A 19,267-nucleotide genomic window follows, 5' to 3' on the forward strand; every position below is an offset into this window, starting at 1 on the left:
GGTTCCACACCCTGAATGCCCAATTCGTGTGCAACCACCACCTCAAGATTATGCAGATGTGTGCATGCTTCCCAGGGAGTGTGCCCGACAGCTACAGCCTGGGGCAGTACAAGATTCTGCCGTGTCTTCGAGGAACACTTCAGGCGGATGGTTTGGCTCTTGGGGGATAAGGGGTACCCTCTGGGGTCCTGACTAATGACACCAGTATGGAGGCCGGACACCAATGCGGAGACCCAATATAACGAGGTCCATGTGGCCACCCGAGCTGTCACAAGCGGTGCATCGTACTGCTGAAAATGTGGTTCCGATGCTTCGACCTCTCTGCTGGTGCACTGCACCCAATCCCATCCCCCCGCCTGCCCCCAATCGCCCTGTCCCACCCTCCCAGGGTCTGTGCACCATCATTCGAAGGTGATGGACCTGTTACCTGGTCAGCTCTCAATAGTGGCTAAGAGACTGGACCAGGTGCCCTAGCTTTTTTAAGGGTGTGGAGTGGCAGCAGGCGGGAGCGGTGCAGGGGGCCAATGCCAACTCACCCATGTCGTCCGGTGGTGATCGTTGAGCATCTTACGGCACGAGGTGGCGGTCCTCCTGGTAACAACACTCCCCACGCTGAAGGCCGCTGCCAGTGCCTCCCAGGCGGTACCAGCTGACCTGTGTCTGATCCTCCGACCCCCTCGGGGGACAAGGTGGCCCGTCATGACTCCACCGCGTACGGACGGCTGGCCAGGTCTGCATTTTTGAATTGTGTGCAGGTCTCCATGGTGGCATGGCTGCCAGCTGTCTGGGGTTTGCTCAGGAAGAACGGTTTAAGTGCTTTTCCCCCTTGTGTTACAAAACCCTGGGTGAGTGCCCGGGTAGTTCCAGCCCACAGACCCCAGGGTCCCGACATAAATGAATTAACCCAGTAGTCTCCTGAGGTCCTTAACCCTTCATTCCTCCAATGAGTTACAGGCACCAGATTTATGAGTAAAACATTTAAGAAAATATTTATTTATTACAAGAGTAAAAGATGAACATATCATGGAAATAATGGAACACTGGTCTAGGAGTGTAACTATTCCCAAAACCCCGTTCCACACAATACAGACACATGGTGAGGGGGATAGGAAAGGTTAGAAAAATCGAAGGAATTAAGAGGTATGTGAGGATCTTCGTTGCTGAGGTTGTGGTTTTTGTGGTCCATGATCTTCCAAGGACATAGAACATACAGTACAGAAGGAGGCCATTCGGCCCATCAAGTCTGCACCGACCCACTTAAGCCCCCAATTCCACCCTATCCCCGTAACCCAATAAGCCTTCCTGGTCACTAAGGGCAATTTATCACGGCCAATCCACCTAACCTGCACATCTTTGGACTGTGGGAGGAAACCGGAGCACCCGGAGGAAACCCACGCAGACACGGGGAGAACGTGCAGACTCCGCACAGACAGTGACCCAGCGGGGAATCGAACCTGGGACCCTGGTGCTGTGAAGCCACAGTGCTAATCACTTGTGCTGCACTGTTTGCCTTTCCTAATGGTTGTCTTCAACTAGAGCATAGAGACAGTAGGATTTTCTCCAGAGAATCACTTGCATTTGTAGGACCTCTGCCAGTCCAACCCTCAGACACACTGAGGTAATATTCAAACTCTTCACCTGAGGTTTCTAAACATCCCTTTCTTCCTGTAGGTGACGTTGGACTCGGTCCTTCCGCAAGTTGAACTGACTGCAAAGAGAAAGATCTTTAATCACAGGTCATCAGTTGAGAAAAATCAGTTTCACTTCCCCAGTCTTTTACTCAGAAGTGGAACATTCACAGGCCACTGATAGAAGGTTTTTCACATCACTAGCCTTCCAAATAGAGTTTTAAAATTCTCACAGACCTGACAACCGTCTGCAGGCTTTTAAATAGGAGTGACTTCCACAGGCCTGGCTGCAACCAGTTTAAATCGCTGAGCTGAGAGAGCGATCTGCTTTACAAAGTGGCTTGCCTGTGTTCTCCTGAACATTCTGAAGTCCTTGGCCAAGACTGACGAGCCTGACCTATATAAGAAATCCAGGGACGACAAAAGACAATACCGGACCAAACTAGAGTCCCAGGCCAACGACACAAACCCACGATGCCTATGGCAGAGCCTACACGGGATAAGGGGTACAATGCAAGGCCAGGCAGAATCTCTGGTGCTAGGGCATCCCTCCCCGATGAACTGAATGAGTTCTATGCCCCCTTTGAACAGTCAGCCAATGTATCAGTGCCACCCGCCCCAACAGCCCTGGACACACCCGTACCCACTATTACAGCCTCAGAGGTAAGAGCTGCCTTCTTGAAAGTGAATCCACGGAAAACGACAGGCCCCGACGGAGTCCCTGGGCGAGCACTCTCTCCTGTGCAGACCAGCTGGCGAGCGTATTCACAGGCATCTTCAGCACCTCACATCTCCCCTCCGAGGTTCCCCCTCCTTCAAGAAGACCACCATAATACCAGTACCAAAGAAGAACAAGGTAGCGTGACGACTACCAACCGGTGGCCCTGACGTCTGTTATCATGAAATGCTTCAAGTGGCTAGTTACGAGACGGATTAGCAGCAGTCTCCCAGATGGTCTCGATCCACTGCAGTTTGCCCTATCGTCAAGACTCGAACACCTCGACAACAAGGACACCTCCGTCAGACTGCTGTTTATCGACTACTGCTCCACCTTCAATACCATTATCCCGACAAAACTAATAACCAAACTCTGCAATCTTGGACTTGACCCCTCCCTGTGCAGCTGGATCCTTAATTTTCTCACCAACAGACCGCAACCTGTCAGGATAGGCAACAGCACCTCCTCCACAATAGTCCTCAACACCAGGGCCCTGCAATGATGTGTGCTCAGTCCTCTACTGTACTCCCTACACACACACGACTGTGTGGCAAGATTTAACTCCAATTCTATCTACAAGTTTGCGGATGATAGGGCTGTGGTGGGTTGTATCTCAAACGACGAGTCAGACTACAGAAGGGAGATAGGTCACTTGGTTGCATGGTGTACCAAAAACAACCTCTCTCTAAATGTCAGCAAAACCAAGGAACTGATCATCGACTTCAGGCAGCGTAGTGTGACACGTGCCCCCATCTACATCAATGGCTCCGAAGTGGAGATGGTCGGTAGCTTTAGGTTCCTGGGGGTCACCATCACCAACAGACTGTCCTGGGCCACTCACATTGATGCAACAGTCAAGAAAGCCCAACAACGCCTCTACTTTGCCATAGAGAGCATCCTATCCGGCTGCATCACAGCCTGGTATGGCAACTGCTCGGCCCAAGATTGCAAGAAACTGCAGAGTGTGGTGAACTCAGTCCGATGCATCACACAAACTTGCCACCCTCCCATTGATTCTGTCTACACCTCTCGCTGCCTCAGGAAGGCAGACAGCATTGTCAGAGACTCCTCCCACCCAGGCTTTGCCCTCTTCCAGACCCTTCCATCAGGCAGAAGGTACAGAAGTCTGAAGACTCGCACATCCAGACCTAGGAACAGCTTCTTCCCCACAGCTACTAGACTCCTCAACTACTCCCCCTCGGACTGATCTGTTCCCTGTGACACACTATTCACGACGCCCTATGCTGCTCTTGCTCATGTATTTGCTTTGTTTGGCCCTTGTTCCGCACTGTAACCAATTACTGTTTGTCGACGTACTGTGTACTTATTCGCATTCACTGTAACTAGCTACTATTCATTTTTGACTACTGTGTACGTTTCCCTGGCCGCAGAAAAATATTTTTCACTGTACTTCGGTACATGTGACAATCAAATCAAATCAAAGCAAATTAAAATCATCCAGCAGCCTCTGCGTTGGTGACCACCCTGTCCTTGGCCACACCAGTCACCTCCAGGGCACGCTCCTCGAAGATGGTGAGGATTCTGATGTCCGGCACATCATCCCAGTCTGCGCCCTCTCCCGGTGATTGTGGGAGAGCTTTTCCTGCGGAGACACAGAGAGGGCATCGTTAGCCACACGCGTGGTTCACAGTGGTGGGAGGCGGTTTGTGAAGGAAGAGTTGAGGGGGTTGAAGGGCGTGTGGAGGGAGGGTTGGGGGTCGCATGGCGTGTTGGGGGGGTGGATGCTCCCATGGAGGTGGGAAGGTGGGGGTCGTCGGTTTCTGTTGACTCGTGCTGCACTGTTTAGGTTGTTGACCTTTTTTGTGCACTGGAGGCCAATCCTCCTGGTCACACCCCTGGCACTCACACCCGCCGCCTCTCATCCCAGGCAACACTAGCTGCCGTATGGCTGGACCTCCAGGACCCTCGGGGGAACAGTACATCCCTCCTGGCCTCCACCACGTCTAGTAGCAGCCTCCCCAGGTCAGTGTCCAAATCTGGGGACCGGTCTCCTGGGTTTAAAAGGGGCTTTGTGTTAATCAGATCATCGCCTCTTAACATGTACTTTGTGGCCCAAGTTAATCCCAAAACCTATGCATAGTTGTTAAGTTAAAGGGGGAGTATTGTATTATAATCCAATTTTTTCATGTTTACTCAATTTTTTTTCTTGCGGTTAAAAGTGATTGGCAGTCCTGCATGTTTATCAAAAAAGTAAAAGTTGAGCCTGAGTTCCATTCTGGGATCTTCCCGTCCAGTTATAACATCAACTGGGATCATAACAGGGACCTAAAAGGTAAATATATGGAGGCAGAAGACATGGCTGAGGTACTAAATGAATATTTGCCATTTGTCTTAATTACAGAAGAGGATGTTACCAATGTCACAATAAAGGAAGTGGTAACAGAAGGTTTGGATAGGATAACGTGTTTCCCAATCGGAAACCCTGAATGAACAGGTATATCCACTGCTTGCTGAAGTCTGAGGCGTTCACGTCAGGCGACCCTGACCTATACAAGAAAGCCAGATATCATCTAAGGAGATCGATCAAAGATGCCAAAAGACAGTACCGGACCAAGCTCAAGTCCCAGGCTAGCCACACGGATCCCCGCCATCTATGGCAAGGTCTGCAAGACATAACAGGCTACAAGATGAAGGCATGTAAAATCGCAGCCCTCCTTTATGAGCTCAACGCATTCTATGCCCGCTTTGAGCAAGAGGTCAGCGAGAGCACGCCCTGCACTCTGGAAGCCTTGGATGAACCTGTACCTGAGATCACCATTGCAGATGTCAGAACAGCCTTCTCGAAGGTCAACCTAAGGAAAACCACTGGCCTGGAGGGGGTACCCGGATGAGCACTCGAGTCTTGCGTGGATCAGTTGGCGAGGGTATTCGCAGACATCTTCAACCTCGCTTTACAACAATCAGGTCCCTATCTGCTTAAAGAAGATGACCATCATCCCTGTACCAAAGAAAAGCCAAGCAGCGTGCCTTAATGACTATCGTCCAGTGGCTCTGACATCCATCATTATGAAGTGCTTTGGAAGGTCAGTCATGGCACAAATCAACTCCAGCCTCCCGGATTACCTTGATCCACTGCAGTTCGCCTACCGCTGCAACAGGTCCACAGCAGACTCCATCTCCATGGCCCTGCACTCTACCCTGGAACACCTAGATAACAAAGACACCTATGTCAGACTCCTATTTATCGACTACAGCTCAGCCTTCAACACCATCATTCCTACGAAACTCATCTCCAAATTCCGTGGCCTTGGCCTCGGCTCCTCCCTCTGCGACTGGATCCAGAACTTTCTAACCCACAGGCCACAATCAGTAAAGATAGGCAACAACACCTCCTCCACGATCATCCTCAACACCGGTGCCCCACAAGGCTGTGTCCTCAGCCCCCTACTATACTCCTTATACACCTATGATGGTGTGGCTAAATTCCCCTCCAACTTGATTTTCAAATTTGCTGATGACACCACCGTTGTGAGTCGTATTTCAAACAATGACAAGACAGAGTACAGGAATGAGATAGAGGGGCAGCACGGTGGTGCAGTGGTTAGCACTGCTGCCTCACAGCGCCGAGGTCCCAGGTTCCATCCCGGCTCTGGGTCACTGTCCATGTGGAGTTTGCACATTCTCCCCGTGTTTGCGTGGGTTTCGCCCCCACAACCCAAAGCTGTGCAGGGTAGGTGGATTGGCCACGCTAAATTGCCCCTTAATTGGAAAAAATGAATCGGGCACTCTAAATTTTTTTTTAAAGGAATGAGATAGAGAATCTGGTGAACTGGTGCGACGTCAATAATCTCTCCCTCAATGTCAACAAAGCGAAGGAGATTGACATCGACTTCAGGAAGCGTAGTGGGGAACATGCCCCTGTCTACATCAATGGGAACGAAGTAGAAAGGGTCGAGAGCTTCAAGTTTTTAGGTGTACAGATCACCAACAGCCTGTCCTGGTCCCCTCATGCCGACATTATAGTTAAGAAAGCCCACCAACGACTCTACTTTCTGAGAAGACTAAGGAAATTTGGCATGTCAGCTACGACTCTCACCAACGTTTACAGATTACCATTGAAAGCATTCTTTCTGGTTGTATCACAGCTTGGTATGGAGCCTGCTCTGCCCAAGACTGCAGGAAACTACAAAAGGGCGTGAATGTAGCCCAGTCCATCACGCAAACCAGCCTCTCATCCATTGACTCTGTCTACAATTCCCGCTGCCTCAGAAAGGCAGCCAGCATAATTAAGGACCCCACGCATCCCAGACATACTCTCTTCCACCTTCTGTCAGGAAAAAGATACAAAAGTTTGAGATCACGTACCAACCGACTCAAGAACAGCTTTTTCCCTACTGCCATCAGACTTTTGAATGGACCTACCTCGTATTAAGTTGATCTTTTCTCCACACCCTAGCTATGACTGTAACATTACATTCTGCAGTCTCTCCTTCCTTCATGTACAGTATGCATTGTTTGTATAGCATGCAAGAAACAATACTTTTCACTGTATACTAATACATGTGACAATAATAATGAATCAAATCAAGAAACAATGTGTGGAAGACGTACCAAAAAAAATTGGCAGGACAAAAAGCTGGCAATGCTCAAAGTGGAATAGTCAATTGGTCCAGATCAGATGTTTCCTCGGATGCTGAAGGAGGAGATGTTGGAAATTGCAATGGCTTTGACCAAAATCTTCCTCGTTAGGTATAGGAATGGTACCAGAGGACTGGAGGACAGCAAATGTTACACCCCAAGAGGAATAAACTCATAATTACAAACCAACCAACCAAACATCGGTGGTGGCGAAACCTTTAGAAACATTAATCCAGGACAAAATCAATCAGCAGTTGTAAAAATATAGGTTAATAAATAAGTCAGTATGGATTTTTAAAGAACAAATTGTGTTTGGCTAACTTTATTGAGTTCTTTGATGAAGAAAGAGAGTGGTTTGATGGATAGTGTGCATTAGTGTGCATGTATGTGAATGTTCAAAAGGGTTTTAATAAAGCGTGGTACATTGGCGAGACCATGCAGACACTGCGACAATGGATGAACGGACATCTCGTGACAGTTGCCAGGCAGGAATGTTCCCTTCCAGTCGGGGAACACTTCAGCAGTCGAGGGCATTCAGCCTCTGATCTCCGGGTAAGCGTTCTCCAAAGCGGCCTTCAGGACTCGCGACAACGCAGAATCGCCGAGCAGAAACTTATAGCCAAGTTCCACACACATGAGTACGGCCTCAACCGGGACCTTGGATTCATGTCGCATTACGTTCATCGTCCACCATCTGGCCTGGGCTTGTGAAATCCTACCAACTGTCCTGGCTTGAGACAATTCACACCTCTTTAACCTGGGGTTACCCCTATCTCTGGATCTGTAATGACTTAATTACCTGCAAATGCTCGCATTCTAAGTATCGTCTTGCATCTTTGACTTTGTCTATATGTATGTTTCTGGAACCTACCTCTTCAATCACCTGTGGAAGGAGCTGCGCTCCGAAAGCTAGTGACATCGAAACAAACCTGTTGGACTTTAACCCGGTGTTGTAAGACTTCGTACTGTGCTCACCCCAGTCCAACGGCGGCATCTCCACATCAATAAGAAGGATAGTAGAGAGATATATGGTCAGGTGCACATAGATGAAATTTGACACAGATGTGTGAAGTGATTTGTTTTGGTAAATTGAATAAGGAGATTCAGTATAAACTAAATGGTTCAATTTTAAATGGGTGCCAATCTTGGGACGTATATACACAGATCATTGAAGCTGGTGAAAGAGTTTAGAAGGCTGTTTTAAAAAAAAGCTTGCAACATTCTTGACTTTATAAATAGAGGTAATAAATAAAAACATGAGGAAGTTATGTTAAACCTTTATAGAACACAGGCTAGACTTCAGCTGGAGTATTGTGCCCAATTCTGGACACCACACTTGAGGAAGAATGTCAAAGCCTTGGAAAGAGTGGAGAGTTGATATGCTTGTATGGTAACAGAGGTGCTAGAGAAATTGAGGTTGTTATCCTTAGAGTGGAGAAGGTCAAGAGGAGATTTGATATAGTTCAAAATCTAATTGTGTTCTAATAGAGTAAATCAGAAGAACTGTTTCCAAAAACGACATGACCATAGATTTATGTGACTCACAAAGGAACTAGAGGCAAAATGAGGAGTAAATGTTTTTGCTTAGGGAGTTGTTATAATCTAGAATGTACTGTAGAAGCAAGTACACTTCAAACTTTTAAAAAGGAAGTGGATAAATACTTAAAGAAAAGGAATTGCTGGACTGTGGGAAAGGAGCAGGAGAGTGAGACAAATTGGATAGCTCTTTCAAAAAGCTGGCTCAAACACAATGAGCTGAACAACTTCCATCAATGTGTATTATTCCACGATCTCTATGATTCTAGGTGGTAAATCACCCTCTTGTGACACAAAATGGGCCAGAACTTCCCACACATTATATTTGAGCAGCTCTTTTCATCAATAAGTACAGAGTGCAGTGTAATCCATTGATCAGCAACAAAGCTGTTTGTTTTGACAACTACTTTTCAGATTTTCATATGAAGGACTGTTTTGGGTCCCATTGAAAATTTATACAATCCTACTGCACAGAAGAAGGATATTTGTCTTTGCAAGTATATATCAAATTGCCCCTTGGAAGTTGCTTATTGTCCTTTCAGGTAGTGAATTCAAAGCCTATTTGATGAGGGAAATGCAAAAAGCCTCTCCCATTTAAGTGGCGGGTGGGTTCCTGCCCTATTTTACATTCCCCGCTGCCAAAAACACACCTGGCCAGGGCATGTAAAATGCAGCCCAGTGTAAACAAATCCAAAGGTGCATCTATTCTTAAAGAGGAAGACGTGGGGCTGAATTCTCCGCTTCCCGCCGCCAGCAGCGAGAATTGTGATCGGGCCGAGAATTGTGCGCAATGGAAAATCTGCGCCCGGCGTTGATTCTGACGCCATAAGCTGGTCCCCACTCGGCGGCATTAGTGAAGTTCACACCCCATGCTGGCGGGGCCATGCAAAACTGTCATTGACATGGATTTAAATCTCATTAGTGCGTTGGACACAGCATGTTCCATCCCTCCGAGATGCTCTACCCCTCCCAGGCCGAGGTCATGCAGGTGCGAATTGATGCAAGTATTTACAAGCGGGGCCAGAGCGCTATGGCAGTTGCAGGGGGGGAGAGAGTAAAAAAAATCAAAGCTCGTCGAGCTTGCTGGGGATGACTGCCTGGGCCGGGGGGAGTAGCAGGGAACAGTGTCCCAAGTTTTCAGACCGCCATTGCTCCAGTATGTGATTTAAACGCACCCCTCCGATGCTACTGACAGGTCGTTCCTACTGCTCACTGTGTCCTGTAAATGCTCAGAGAGCCTCTGGTAATGTGAGAGCCCACCCAGTTTGCCCCTCTGGAAACCCTCATACCTCAGCAGTAGCATCAAAGGGATGGGCATGGCCAAGCACAATCACTGGCCCACCAGGTGGTGGCACTCCACAAACGTGCAGCCCCACCGTAGAGGAAGCAGGGGTATCCCTGTTGGGGAGAGTTTAAACTAATGTGGCAGGGGGAAGGGAACCGATGCAGGAAGTTGGAAGGTAGTAAAACAGGGACAGAAATAAAAGGTAGTAAGGGGGAAAGTGTAAGGCAGAGAAGCCATAGTCAAAAATCAAAAAGGGCGACAGTACAAGGTACAGTGACTGAGGGGAGCTCAGTGAATAGGACCAGGAATACTAAAAGAAATAAAACGGGAAGTGAAAACATTAATGGTAAGCGACGTGGCAGGTTGTTACATGAAGATATGGGTTCGACGACAAGGAAAATGAGGAGAAAGGTTAAGAGGAAATCTAACTTAGGAGAGGTTACTGATCGAGGTGTTAAGATTCAGAACAGAGGTAAAAAAGCCAACATAAGTGTACTTTACCTGAATGCTCGTAGTATTCGGAATAAGGTAAATGAGTTGATGGCGCAAATCATCGTGAATGACTATGATTTAGTGGCCATTACTGAAACATGGTTGAAGGATGGTCACGACTGGGAGTTAAATATCCGAGGGTATCAAACTTTTCGGAAGGACAGAGTGGATGGTAAGGGAGGTGGTGTAGCTCTGTTAAGGATGACATCCGGGCAACAGTAAGGGATGACATCGGTGCTATGGAGGATAAGGTTGAATCCATTTGGGTGGAAATCAGGAATAGTAAGGCGAAAAAGTCACTGAAAGGAGTAATCTATAGGCCACCAAATAGTAACATTATGGTGGGGCAGGCAATAAACAAAGAAATAACAGATGCATGTAGAAATGGTACAGCAGTTATCAGGGGAATTTTAATCTACATGTTGATTGGTTTAACCAGGTCGGTCAAGGCAGCCTTGAGGAGGAGTTTGTAGAATGTATCCGCGATAGTTTCCTAGAACAGTCTGTAATGGAACCTACGAGGGAACAAGCGGTCCTAGATCTGGTCCTGTGTAATGAGACAGGATTGATTCAGGATCTCATAGTTAGGGATCCTCTCGGAAGGAGCGATCACAATATGGTGGAATTTAAAATACAGATGGAGGGTGAGAAGGTAAAATCAAGCACTAGTGTTTTGTGCTTAACAAAGGAGATTACAATGGGATGAGAGAAGAACTAGCTAAGGTAGACTGGGAGCAAAGACTTTATAGTGAAACAGTTGAGGAACAGTGGAGAACCTTCCAAGCGATTTTTCACAGTGCTCAGCAAAGGTTTATACCAACAAAAAGGAAGGAAGGTATAAAGAGGGAAAATCGACCGTGGATATCTAAGGAAATAAGGGAGAGTATCAAATTGAAGGAAAAAACATACAAAGTAGCAAAGATCAGTGGGAGACTAGAGGACTGGGAAATCTTTAGGGGGCAACAGAAAGCTACTAAAAAAGCTATAAAGAAGAGTAAGATAGATTATGAGAGTAAACTTGCTCAGAATATAAAAACATATAGTAACAGTTTCTACAAATACATAAAACAAACAAGAGTGGCTAAGGTAAATATTGGTCCTTTAGAGGATGAGAAGGGAGATTTAATAATGGGAGATGAGGAAATGGCTGAGGAACTGAACAGGTTTTTTGGGTCGGTCTTCACAGTGGAAGACACAAATAACATGCCAGTGACTGGTGGAAATGAGGCTATGACCGGTGAGGACCTTGAGAGGATTGTTATCACCAAGGAGGTAGTGATGGGCAAGCTAATGGGGCTAAAGGTAGACCAGTCTCCTGGCCCTGATGGAATGCATCCCAGAGTGCTAAAAGCGATGGCTAGGGAAATTGCAAATGCACTAGTGATAATTTACCAAAACTCACTAGACTCTGGGGTGGTCCCGGCGGATTGGAAATTAGCAAACGTGACACCACTGTTTAAAACAGGAGGTAGGCAGAAAGCGGGTAATTATAGACCAGTGAGCTTAACTTCGGTAGTAGGGAAGATGCTGGAATCTATCATCAAGGAAGAAATAGTGAGGCATCTGGATGGAAATTGTCCCATTGGACAGACGCAGCATGGGTTCATAAAGGGCAGGTCGTGCCTAACTAATTTAGTGGATTTTTTTGAGGACATTAACAGTGCGGTAGATAACGGGGAGCCAATGGATGTGGTATATCTGGATTTCCAGAAAGCCTTTGACAAGGTGCCACAGAAAAGGTTGTTGCATAAGATAAAGATGCATGGCATTAAGGGGAAAGTAGTAGCATGGATAGAGGATTGGTTAATTAATAGAAAGCAAAGAGTGGGGATTAATGGGTGTTTCTCTGGTTGGCAATCAGTAGCTAGTGGTGTCCCTCAGGGATCAGTGTTGGGCCCACAACTGTTCACAATTTACATAGATGATTTGTAGTTGGGGACCAAGGGCAATGTGTCCAAGTTTGCAGACGACACTAAGATACGTGGTAAAGCAAAAAGTGCAGAGGATACTGGAAGTCTGCAGAGGGATTTGGGTAGGCTAAGTGAATGGGCTAGGGTCTGGCAATGGAATGCAATGTTGACAAATGTGAGGTTATCCATTTTGGTAGGAATAACAGCAAAAGGGATTATTATTTAAATGATAAAATATTAATACATGCTGCTGTGCAGAGAGACCTGGGTGTGCTAGTGCATGAGTCGCAAAAAGTTGGTTTTCAGGTGCAACAGGTGATTAAGAAGGCAAATGGAGTTTTGTCCTTCATTGCTAGAGGGATGGAGTTTAAGACTAGGGAGGTTCTGCTGCAATTGTATAAGGTGTTAGTGAGGCCACACCTGGAATATTGTGTTCAGTTTTGGTCTCCTTACTTGAGAAAGGACGTACTGGCACTGGAGGGTGTGCAGAGGAGATTCACTAGGTTAATCCCAGAGCTGAAGGGGTTGGATTACGAGGAGAGGCTGAGTAGACTGGGACTGTACTCGTTGGAATTTAGAAGGATGAGGGGGGATCTTATAGAAACATATAAGATTATGAAGGGAATAGATAGGATAGATGCGGGCAGGTTGTTTCCACTGGCGGGTGAAAGCAGAACTCGGGGGCATAGCCTCAAAATAAGGGGAAGTAGATTTAGGACTGAGTTTAGGAGGAACTTCTTCACCCAAAGAGTTGTGAATCTATGGAATTCCTTGCCCAGTGAAGCAGTAGAGGCTCCTTCATTAAATGTTTTTAAGATAAAGATAGATAGTTTTTTGAAGAATAAAGGGATTAAGGGTTATGGTGTTCGGGCTGGAAAGTGGAGCTGAGTCCACAAAAGATCAGCCATGATCTCATTGAATGGTGGAGCAGGCTCGAGGGGCCAGATGGCCTACTCCTGCTCCTAGTTCTTATGTTCTTATGTATCGCAGAGCTCACCCCAATCAAAGGACTCCTACACCGTGGCCTTTGGAACCCTCCCTGGCACACTGCCCATCTCAGAGCAGAGGCCTCACCAGTGACGCCCACCCCTCAGGATCTCGAGCTGTCTCCTCCTGGTGAGGCTGGCAGCACTGACTTCCTCTGCCACCTCCTCCCAGGCGCTGTTTGGGAGGGCGGGCTTCAGTCTTTGGCCCACCCTGGGGAAGAGGGTGCCCCTCGTCTCCTCATTGGCATCGATCCATTTCGGAAGCACAGAATCGGGGGGCAGGTGTTCTCTGAGCCACCTTGGTGGCTGGAATGACTGTGTGGGGAGTGGAGTGCTCATAAGCAGCTCCAGCCTTTCTTTAGTACGAATTCTGGCCCCAGGAGTTACTGCGCCAGGGGGGCTAGGAATTGCTTCCAATTCATGCTGGCAAAGTGCTGCCCAATTTACATGTCCTGAATTTGGAACAAATAGCGCCCCCAACGGTATCGTAAATTGCACGCTTCAGTTCTGGCGGGAACACTTGTCTCCAAACGAAGAATTCAGCCGGTAATGATTGAGATTTAAAGAGACCTTCTTCACATGTGATTCAAACCTGTTATACATAAAGGAACAAAAGTATTCTGAATTACCACGCCATTAAAGAAATCAAGCTGTGAGATGCAAATGCAAGGCTTTGTGATATTTATGCATGTCTGCACTAACCACAGAATGGCAATGCTGGTTTTCCCCTGTGATTTTCCTCATGGTGCCTTCTGCATTCAGTTCACTTTACAGGATGTACTGCAGGAAAGATACGTCACGAGCAGGATGAATTTAAAGGTTAATAAATTTAACCTATTTAAATCTCACATACATTTCTCTTAATGGTTTGACTACGTGTCAATGACAGACAAATGGGAAGAAGTAGTAGGTTGTCTTCTCTCAGTTGATTAACTCATTTTGGGTGTAAGGAGAAATCCAGGGCCGAACAGGAAATAATTGACATAAATTAGAATGGAAGAATGAGAGATATATTCTGAAGGAAATGTTAATATTCTTGTCCTTGAACCATGTGTGCTATTTAGAAGGTTTAATAACAGTATAATCTGCTTTTTTAAATTTCAGTCATTTTGATACAACCAACTATGGCACAAGAATATTCTATGTAATTTACAATTGAATTGCAGCTACATTTCATTCCTAAAGCGGGGCAGATATAAAGCTAATTAAGTTTGAGCAGAAAGCAATGACCTTTCAGCTTATTAATTTATTAATTTAAAATTTTGATTTATTGAAGAAACTTAAGTCCACACTCCATGCACACAGGGATTTATAAAGCTCTGGTTTTGCTAGAGAAATAATCCAGAGCTAAACCAGCATCCATTTACTCCTGTGATGTGATTAGGCATTGTATCATGAATACAAGACCTGGTAGACAAGAATTTATTTGAAAGCGGGTACATGTAAGATACTAGTTGCAATGTCTCCTGGGTAAGATTACATAGCTTCCAATCAAGGAATTTTAGTTTAATTTGTGCTCATACAAACTTCATTTTCATTCAGTATCTGAGGATAGAACTAGATAATTAAGCATCTTGAGCCAACAAACTTTAAAAAGATAGCCACCCTCATAACATGTCCCTGAATTATGTGTTACAATGATTGTATATCTGTAAATGTGCCTGTTCTAAAATGAGAACTGAATGAGTATAACATTCAAATAGCAAGGATAGCACTATAACAGAATATTAGAATGTGAGAGGCATACAAATCAAATAGCATTCGTGGATTTCTATTATCCACACACCTCAGTGTTGTAAAGACCTGCTAGTGTATGCTTCCAATCTTGTTTTTTGCATTGAAAACAAAAAGTTATTTCTATTGGTAAGTTGCAGACCCAAGTCCCAAAACAATCTTGGAATAAGTTCCCATGAATAGTCAATAATCACACGCGCATCCTTTGCAAACAGAGGCTCATCTAGTGTGATTGGATGCTTTCTGTTTCAATATTTATCATCTACCTTGAAAGACAACTGCAATTACATTGTACAAGTTGCCCATCTCCTTCCTAAAGCTATTAATCTCCATTACACTAGTTATAGTGTTTGGCATCTTAGACAGATTTCCTACTACTAGATAACTGTCATTCCTGAAGAGCAACTGTAAGTAAACGAATAGAGGGCATGTACTTAGAATCGTTTATTGCATTTTAGGTTTGACTGCATTCTCATAATTTTCAAGTTTCTGTCTCCATATGTTACACATTTAAGCAAATAAGACTCCTTACTCATCATCACCCCTAGATTATAGAGTGTTCTCCAGATCCATTTTTGGGTGTGTAGATAACTTGGGGTCCGGCCTTAGTGCCATTTCCACAAGAACCCTTGAAACTTTTCCTACATTTTGAAACTGGACTGTGTAACTGAGATTTAATCTAAAAGTTTACATCACTGAGCACTTCATTCTGGGCATGTGTTTTCTGATTGTCTCCTTATGTCAGTTTGCTTAAAGGTTAAGGAAAGCCCTAAACAGTTTATAATAATCTTTATTAGCGTCACAAGTAGGCTTTCATTATTAATAATAATAATCTATACTGTCACAAGTCGGTTTACATTAACACTGCAATGAAGTGAAAAACCCCTAGTCGCCACATTCCGGCCCCTGTTCAGGTACACGGAGGGAGAATTCAGAATGTCCAAATTACCTTAAAGCACGTCTTTCGGGACTTGTGGGAGGAAGCCGGAGCACCCGGAGGAAACCCACACAGTCACTGGGAAAACGTGCCGACGCTGTGAAACAACAGCGCTGACCACTGTGCTACCCTGCTGCCCGAGTGTCTAGTACTTTGCATTTCAGAGGGCTGATTCCGCAGATGCATCAGGCTTCCCCAACACCCATATGGGGAACTCCTCTCATGGGGCTGCCCAGAGGGCCCACCCCTCGCACTGCCAACCTGCCAGTGAATTGAATTCAACTCAAAGGTGCTCATCACTGACCTCAAAGAAAACCTTGTTGAGAGATCTAACGATGTGGTGAAAACTTTACATTTTTTTTCAAAAATCTAGTAATTAACCATGATCGAGGTGTTTAATAAGATTCCACTATTTTTGGAGGCCTGTAGGGGCTGGTTTAGCACAGTGGGCCAAACAGCTGGCTTATAATGCAGAACAGCAGCGTGGGTTCAATCCCGTACCTTCCTCCCTGAACAGGCGCCGGAATGTGGCGACTAGGGGCTTTTCACAGTAACTTCATTGAAGCCTACTTGTGGCAATAAGCGATTATTATTAGTGGAACATGCAGTGAGTGACATATGAGTGGGCGGCACGGTGGCACAGTGGTTAACACCGTGGCTTCACAGCTCTAGGATCCCAGGGTCGATTCCCGGCTTGGGACGTAGAGTGCAGAGTCTGTACATTCTCCCCGTGTCTGCGTGGGTTTCCTCCGGTGCTCCTGTTTTCTCCCACAGTCCAAAGATGTGCACATTTGGTGGATTGGCCATGCTAAATTGCTCTTAGTTTCCAAAAAAGGCGTAGGTGGAGTTACAGGGATGGGGTGGGGGTGGGGGCTTGGATGGGGTGCTCTTTCCAAGGGCAAGTGCAGACTCGATGGGCCGAACATCCTCCTTCTTCACTGTAATTCTATGGACTGCCACTTCAGTATTCCTATGTTATTCTCTGCTTGCACTAAATACTGAAGTGCCAGTCAGGTTCAGATGGGTAACAGCAGCGAACACCGACAGTTCATGGTTTTTGCATCTTCAGGCCCCACAATCTCCGGGCTAGTACTATCTTGCACTCAATAGAAGAACTTGCAATGAAATGGAAGCTTTAATGTCGTAAAATATTCCACGATGGCTACACAGCAATCTAGCCAAATTTGACACTTATTCTGTCCACATTTGGCTAACTGAGAGAAATGTTTGTGTCATTGTAACATAAGCACAGTTTTTCTCAAAGATAAATTTGTCTGGACCTTTGCTGTTGGTAATAAAAATCATTACTGTGAAATAAATGTAATGAATATTTTAACCTCCTACTGAAGCTTTTGTAGGATGCTGTATCCAGAGCTCCATTGCCTTTCCCTCCAATGAAGAGATAGACACTGATGATATTGAAAAACCAAAGAGAAATTAGGTTATGTAACATTAGCTTTTTATCTGACTGCTTTTTTTATAATGATTGACATAATTTCATTCCAAAATGACCAAGTTGTGATAATTGTGCAACCTGAGGTACCAATAGAACAAACCTGTCATGGGAAATATAACATGGGAAATTGGAACAGAATCTGCTTGCTGACTGATTCCTGTTCTTGCTGCTGTGACAACATTGCTGGAGGGCGATGATTATATATCAGTTGGTGTTTTTGTATAGTGTAGGAGACTGATTATGTTTCTTAATAAGGTAGTCTTCATCTAACGCAAATTAATTGAATAACTGGTGTTTTTGTATAATGGAGTAGACTGATTACATTTCTTAATACGATATTCTGCATCTACTGCAAATTTACTGAATAATAAATAATCACTTTCAAAGCGTTTAACAGACAGCACTTTGTTTAGCAACGTAACCATCCCTACTTTTTGATGGTGTTTGTCGTTTGACAGAATATCTGGGAAAACGTATCTAGCTTTTGATCTGTAAGAAGATATTTTATATAAAAAGAAACTAGCTGCCTTCAGTGGACCTCTAAAAATGCAAAGTGGCTCACTTTAAAGGGTGGCTATTTGTTCTCGCCACGAAAGGGTTGAGTGTGTATGCCCTACAAAACAAAAGTCCTACAAAGTCACAAGCTTGCCTTAAATGTTGTGAACTTCTGTTCTAAACTGCAAGGAAGTAGAATTTGTGGAGAATGTCTGTTTGGCGAGAGAACATGCAGACTTGGTGCTGCAGCAAGAAGGAGCAATGATAATGAAGAAGGGGATTTGGTAAATTGGTGCCCGTGATCCCAGGGTGACCAGATTTTACAGAAGCAATTGTTAACTAGAATGGTTCGTGAAGCAAAGGACATTGTAATTTTGTGGAAAGGTTTGTCCAATTCATTGTAAGTGGTGGAAAAAAAGCACGTACTTATACCTATACATATAATAAAACCATTTGCAATAATTAGCTCACAATAAGGCTAAATTGATATAAATTGTATTCCATCAGTCTTCTGAATGTATTTTACATACGACATACATTAAAAATTAATTTGGTGAAGGATTAAAATTAGTTAAAGAGGTAATGAGATGTATTTAACGATAGATTACATCCCTCAGTGCCAATGCTAATTAGTTTCTTGTTGTGGAGATGGGATTAGAATGTTTATGTTTTAAATATTCATTTTATAGGAAAACTAATCTCTGTAATTACTATGTAAGGTCACCTCTACAAAGCATGAAGAATATTTTGTGGACATTATACCATGAAATACAATCCGAGTATTTTTTTCTCATTTTTCATTTGCTGTATGTTGGAAGGCAGGAGACAGGGGAGGGGACTACTAACAGTGGGTCTTCACCACCTGGGCAGTAATTTGGCTGAGTGCTTTGCCCACCTGCTGTAAAACCTGCCCAATTTAGGAGACTTCCGGTTGCGGCGATGACCAGCTAAGCCGCACGTTTCGGCGGCTCCAGCTCAAACGGACCTTCGGGCTCTTTTAAGAGCCCCAACGGGAAATTTTTTCGAGACGAAACCCGGTGTGGGGTGAGGCAACAGGGAGTCCGTCTCCCCCCCCCCCCCCCCCCCCCCCAGCGGAAAAGAAAAATATCGGCGGCGGCCAGATCTCGGAGAATCCTCGAGGGCAGTGGCAGAAGGAAGAAAGGAGCAAGGTGACGGCGGAGGGAGCCCAGGCGACATGGAGACCGGACCAGGATGAGTTTCTAAGACGGTGTGTGGAGCTGTTAAAAAAGGAGGTGCTGGCCCCGATGCTACAGGCAATCGAGGGGCTTAAAGAGACACAAAAGGCCCAGGAGATAGAGCTCCGTGTGGTGGAGCAGAAGGTAACAGACAACGAGGACGAGAACCTGGGCCTAGCGGTCAAAATGCAGACGCAAAAGAAGTGCATCGAAAGGATTGAAGTCCTGGAAAACAGATCACGGAGAAAGAACCTCCGGATCCTGGGTCTCCCCGAGGGAGAGGAAGGAGCTGACG

The 19,267-nt window shown here is 45.5% G+C and overlaps 1 protein-coding gene and 1 long non-coding RNA gene across 4 annotated transcripts in view; one reads left to right on the plus strand and one right to left on the minus strand.

Annotated features, from left to right (window-relative positions):
- Nucleotides 1-685, minus strand: part of LOC140394492 (uncharacterized) — a 50,074-nt gene extending 49,389 nt beyond the window's left edge. The window contains exon 1 of the long non-coding RNA XR_011935889.1: nucleotides 537-685. This is a non-coding gene — a long non-coding RNA (uncharacterized lncRNA). The remainder of the gene's footprint in view (nucleotides 1-536) is intronic.
- cpped1 (calcineurin-like phosphoesterase domain containing 1) overlaps nucleotides 1-19,267 on the plus strand; it is a 258,660-nt gene that overhangs the window by 229,982 nt on the left and 9,411 nt on the right. The gene's annotated exons all lie outside the window — the stretch shown is intronic.

Source organism: Scyliorhinus torazame, chromosome 17, assembly GCF_047496885.1.
Source record: "Scyliorhinus torazame isolate Kashiwa2021f chromosome 17, sScyTor2.1, whole genome shotgun sequence".
Classification (NCBI taxonomy): domain Eukaryota; kingdom Metazoa; phylum Chordata; class Chondrichthyes; order Carcharhiniformes; family Scyliorhinidae; genus Scyliorhinus; species Scyliorhinus torazame.